This window comes from Silene latifolia, chromosome 1 (genome assembly GCF_048544455.1).
Source record: "Silene latifolia isolate original U9 population chromosome 1, ASM4854445v1, whole genome shotgun sequence".
NCBI classification, from domain to species: Eukaryota; Viridiplantae; Streptophyta; class Magnoliopsida; order Caryophyllales; family Caryophyllaceae; genus Silene; species Silene latifolia.
In genome coordinates, this window is record NC_133526.1 from 96,314,658 (window position 1) to 96,321,017 (window position 6,360).

Here is a 6,360-nt window from a genome sequence, read left to right on the forward strand (position 1 = left end):
AAGTGGAATATGGTTACTTTTGGTTGTGATCGGTGCTAGCTTGGCTTTTACCTCCACATATCCAAATTATTTTGCCCCTTCTTACCCAATTACTTCACCTCATATTCATATGTAAGTCCTCGGCATGTGTTTTGGATCTCGATTGGTTGGAGTGTATATGTACGGTTACTAGAGATATCTATCATGTTAGATTGCATGCATGCTTTTGTAGGTCGTAGTTAGGTGAGTGACTAATTTTCTTCTCTCCTACAAAATCTCTATTCATCTCGGTTTGTATTACACACTCTATATTTAGAGCTTGCTTATGTTGAAATCATTCTTATACTATAATATGTGCTTTGATTAATATATATTTCTTGCCTCGGTTGATATCATTCTAGTCGTTTTATGTCTGTTCTCGTCTTTTCGATGATGTCAAGAGGGGGAAGAAATAACCATGATCTAGTATTTGCCTAAGCTTGCTCCTTGTCAAGACCAATTGTCTCTTAAAGTCCTTAAGTTTTGGTTTTTGAAAAATTGTCTTGATCTTGCGTTGATCTTTATCTATAAAGATAACGGTATTATATTGAGGGGGAACTACATACTTAGTCACAATTTTAGAAGACTTGCCATCATCAAAAAGGGGGAATTTGTTGAACCATATAGAATATATGTTTATGTTTTGATGATGTCAAGAGTGCTTTATACTTTATATACTCGTTGCGCGTAATTGTTTGTTTTAGTCTTTTAGATTGGACTTACTAATCGCAAGTATTAAAGAATTGTGACGGAAGTATACAAGAACATATCATGATCATGCCCTCAATCAAGGATCAAGATATTAAAGATAATGGAAGAATTGTTCAAGCATTCATGAGAATATGAAGCTCAATTAAAGATTGATCAAGCTTGGATAATGAAGTAGCCTACACTCGAAGATCTCCTAACGAAGATTAGAATAGCGTAGGTGATTGTCTCGTAATGGTAACGTAAGAATGCGCTTCTTAAATTGGTAAAGTTATAGCTTCACAGCCATAACATTACTTGTTAAAGAGCTCAATGTTATAGCTCTTCTACTATAACATTGAGATATGAAGTTTATAAAACACACGACAAAATAGTTTTTAAATTGTTTTTGGAAAACCGTTTTAAATGTTTTAGTAAAAGTATTTATTTTACAAGGGAGCTTGTTTTAATATTGAGTATGGTTCTACTATGAGCTTATAATTAGTAATTATGATTGAATCAACTTATGAGTTGAGACATCTTGCTAATAAGGGTTTCTAGTTGATACGTGCCTAATGTATAGTCTTTTTGGCCTATTTCAGCACGTATTTCTATGCATTTCTATACTGTTTTAATAGTATTTTGCCCCGAATTGGCTACTTTGGTGTATTTGGTCCTTTTTGTAGGAAGGATCGCGGAAGTAGCGGAACCATACTCCTTTTCGTCCTTTTTGCATGCATTTAGAGGAGACGGGATTGTCCCAGAGTGAGATATTGCACTTGAAAGTGTCGTTGCACGCATTACGAGGTACTTGGGTGAAGACGTGAGCTGAATTGAAGATACAAGTGCTCGATCGAGTTGTTTGCTGGTCGATCGAGTGGTTTCTAGGCTCCCTGAGGCTCGATCGAGCTACTCCTTAGTCGATCGAGTAAGCTGCACATGACCAAGTCCTCGATTGAGTAACCTGCTGGTCGATCGAGGGACTTCTGCTGAGATGTTCTTCAGTCCGTGTGTTTAATTATTTCGCTAAACACTGTTTGTTTTCCTATTTAACCTACGTTTAACTAGGTTATTAGGATCATCTCTTTTATTATCGAAGTTTTTACATTAGAAAAAGCTACTGCTACCTTTAATTACGTTGCTCTCATTCTTCTACTGTTACTTTCGTTTCGGATTATTATTGCTCGGATTCCGTTGTTCTTTACGCCGGATTCGCTCAGATTGTAATCTTTCCCTTCTCTTTATTATTAATAATCCCTTGTTGCTTTTAATTCTTGTTTATGTTATTATTCTTTCTTGCCCTAATTTCCGTTATTGCATTTTATTATTATTTCGTTATGTCTTCTGCTGGAAACTTATTTGCTGTTAGATTAATTACGAACATGAGTAGCTAAACCCCTTTCATGTTGGGATTAGGGGATCTACGGTAGAAATGTGACGATGTAGTAAATGAATTAGACGGATTAATCACGAGATTCTGTCACTGTAGCAATTTAACTGTAATTCCCGACCTAGTTGAGTGCACGCTTCTATGTCACCCATTAATCTGGCTAAATTTGATCCTGGATCGAAAGATTGGACTAAATAGGCCTGCTATAAACAGTAGACTACCCTAATGAGGACGAAAGATAAGTTAGTGGTATTTTAGGATAGAAAGTGGACCGAAAGGACCTTTTAACATCCGTCTCACACCTAGTTCGTCTGAATTATTTACAGCTAAGTCACAGGACTACCGTAGTGAACCGAATTCCCGACATATCCCTCTCTTATTGATAGTTTTAAATCATTTTCCTGCTTTACTGCTCTCTACCTTATTTCTCTTTCCCCTCAATTCTCGTAGTTTAGAAACCAATTCAATTCAACACCAATTGTTACCATAGAATTAGAAATAGATAGCTGTAGTTGCATTACCTCCCTGTTGATTCGATACTCGACTGCCTCTGCTACATTTTTAGTTGAGACCGTTAGGTTTTATTTTTGACAGGTACGCGACAGACGTGTCAAATTTTGGCGCCGTTGCCGGGGAGGCAATCGTTCAATTTACTAGCTGTTTTATTTTTAATTCTTCTTTTAGTTTAAGGAACATCATTCCTTAGACTATTCTTATATCTTGTCTGTAGTTTCTTCTTATGCGCAGGTCGCAAGGTGGTCCACTACTACCTTTTGATCCCGAGATTGAGAGATCTCTGCACGTAAAAAGGAGACTATTTCAAGAACAACAGGCAGAGGAAGAGCCTAGTTCTTGTGGTAGCTTTTACGAGAACGAGCTTTTCGAGGAGAATCCACCGTCTTCTCCAGTTTCCAATTCATCAGTTGAATCTATTACTTTCCCAGATTTTCCCGAAATGGCTGAGGAAGCAACCATTGCTAGTCACTCCGAGCCCACGGCTGACAATCTCTATAAGGGGTTCGAATTACCGGGAGATGCTAGGAAGTTCGAGCCCAAGCCCGCATACATCAATATGGTCGAGAAAAATCGGTTCGGGGAGCTGAATCAAGATGCAACTCAAGATATGGAGACCTTCATTGATTATCTGCTGCTCCATACCTCCTCCCACCGGCGTGACCGATCGGATAAAAGAAACCATGTTCATCTTCTCACTCCGCGATCTTTGCAAGGGAGTGGTATAGGGATTTGGACCGAGCTGCTCACGGCATAACGGATTGGAATTCGCTAGCATTAGCGTTCTATAAGAAGTATTTCTGCTTTCGAGAACCATCGCCATTAGAGCTCAGATAACAAGTTTCAAACAAGGGCCTGACGAGAACTTCCACGAGGCATGGCTTCGATTTAAGAAACTAGTGCGGACCATACCGCATCATGGTTTCGAAAAATGGAGTTTGTGCAACCATTTTTACAATGGTTTATATGATGATCGAGGGCCATTTTAGATCTTTGCAGCCAATGGTCGATTTGCTGACAACTTGGGAGCAACCAAAGGGTGGAAGATTACAGATGATTTAGCCACTCATAGGGCTGAATATGGGAATTCAAGAGGAAACCAAAGGAGAGCCGCTGAATCCTCTTCAGTAGCCACATTAGAAGCCCTTACCGCAAGTTTGACAAGTATGAACTGGGGGAGCTCTCAAAGGAGGGATGTACCAGGTTAATGCTATGACAGACGGTCCTTTCGTGCATGTACAAGATGTGGGGAGATGGACATGTCTCGATTATTGTCCTAGTCCTTATGAGCAATGTCTTTGCCTTTTTCAACATTACGGGCAAAACAACACTCATTACGAGCCGAATATCCACCCCAATTTGAGGTGGAGTAACCAGAACGTACTCAACCCCACCGCCCCTCCAAATCAGCCGCAACAGACCATATATTCCTCCACACCGAAAGCAACAAGGCTATCAGAAGCCTCCGTCTTTCAACCCTCCTAACCAAGGTGCTTCGTCATCTAGTGGGGTGAGTGAGATGGGTGAGTTAAAGTCCATGATGCAGTCCATTGCAAAGCAATTACAACAAAAGGACACGGCATTCAAGGCACTTGAGACTCAAGTTGCCCAACTGGCTGAAAATCAATCTTCAAGGAAGCCCGGTCATTTACCGACTCAAAATGACAAGAACCCAAATGAGACGGTACATCTGATTGAATTGAGAAGCGGTCTTTCTTATGAGGGACCGGAAGTACAGAAATCAGACCCGAGGGAAGCTCTCACTGATGGTGAACAGTGTTCTGTTAAGAGAAAAGGACTCACGACAATTGAGTTACTCGATCGACTGAAATCTGATGCTCGATCGAGTGGAAATGGTGAAGAATCTGGTCGATCGAGTAGAGTTCCTGCTCGATCGAGTGAAGCAGATAATGAGGTTGGTCGATCGAGTGGTAAGTTTGCTCGATCGAATGGTTTTGAAGAAGAAACTGCTCGATCGAGTGGCGAAGTTGTTCGATCGAGTAGTATTGATAACGGGAAGCTTATTCGAGAGCCTGCTAGTGCTCGTTTAAGCGAGGAATTACCAGAAAGGCCTCGTTCGAGAGGTAAGAAGCGTCCAAAGGATACCGAACTTGCTCCGGAAGACACTTTGGAAGCGAGAAACAAGGGGCTCGAGATACCAATCACGGTTCCCTTCCCGAGGCGGCTGCAGAATACCAAGGTTAATCAACAATTTGGTAAATTTGTTGAACTTTTGAAGAGTCTGGAAGTTTCCGTGCCGTTCACTGAATTGCTGACTAAGGTACCCTCTTATTTAAAGTTTATGAAAGAGATTTTAGCACGTAAGAGGACTATAAATGATAATGAGACCGTAGCTTTGACTGAGGTGGGGTCAGCCCTATTTCAAAATAAGCTACCTCCTAAGCAATCAGACCCGGGTAGTTTTTCGATCCCTTGTCACATCGGTATGCAATTGATTGATAATGCGCTATGCGATTTAGGCGCTAGCGTAAGTGTTTTACCTTTGTCTCTAGCTAAGAGACTTGGTGTGACAAAGCTGAGTTGCACCAACATGACGGTCCAGATGGCCGACCGTAGTTTATCACGGCCACTAGGTGTAGCGTGACGTACTGTTCGGATCGGGAAGTTCTTTATTCCCGTTGATTTTGTCGTCTTAGACATCCCGAAGATGCACACACCCCTATCATTTTAGGGAGACCATTTTTGTCCACCGCCCGTGCAAGAATAGACGTCGGGGAAGACTTTGACATTTCGGGTAGGGGACGAGGAGCGACTTTTCATCGGTCCAAGTTCCGGAGGGCTCCCATGCAAGCTCAGCCTTGCAATGCCCTCTCTTCTGTTGACCCTATTACTGACACTCCAGATGAAAATTTGGGGAATATTGCTGTTATTGCTAACCCTCCGCCTCATACTGAGAGCAAAAAGGAGGAAAGTTCGTCTGTTTTCCTTACTGCAGGTACGGATGAAGGCAAGAAAGGAGCTGTCAAGGGACATGGTGCAACCATTATCAATCAAACTGGAGCCAAGGATGCCAAAGAAGATGACAGAGGGGCGAGAACGAAGAAAGTTCGAACCTACATAGATTGGAACTATGTTCCTCCTCCTCTTGCAAACAGTAATTCAAGCTCATGGAAATCAAAGAGGACGGTCAGTATCGCTGAAGTGACGTCCTCCAGTCAGAAGCCCACCAAGGGGCTATTGAAAGCTGATGGGAATTAAATGGGGAAATGCCCCGTGTAACAAATTGTAATAGATATTTGTTTGAATTTCTTTTGAATTTCTTTATTACGTTTTTAATTAGGACAATTAGTTTAGACAATTCTTTAGCCTAGACTAAGACTATAGACTGTGTTTTCTGCGTATTTGGTATTTTGGGATATGTTTTACGCAGGTTTGGGGAAGTTTCACGCAATCCGAGGAAGAAAGGACGAAATCCAAAGAGTCTACAAGAGGAAGCCCTCGATCGAGTACTTTTTGTACTCGATCGAGTGGAAATTGGGTCGATCGAGCTGTCTGGTTACTCGATCGAGAAAAGCCAAAGAGGAACAGGTCGATCGAGAGGATTCTTACTCGATCGAACAAAGGGGACATCAAAAGTCCTCGATCGAGTGATTAAAACCACTCGATCGAGTGAAATGAACAGTGGACACGGGAGTTTTCTTTCTTAAAACTCTTTATTTTCCTAATTCTATTTCATTTCACCCCTAATTTCCGTCTAACCCCCTCCTTAACTGCGATTTTCACTCCCCCAA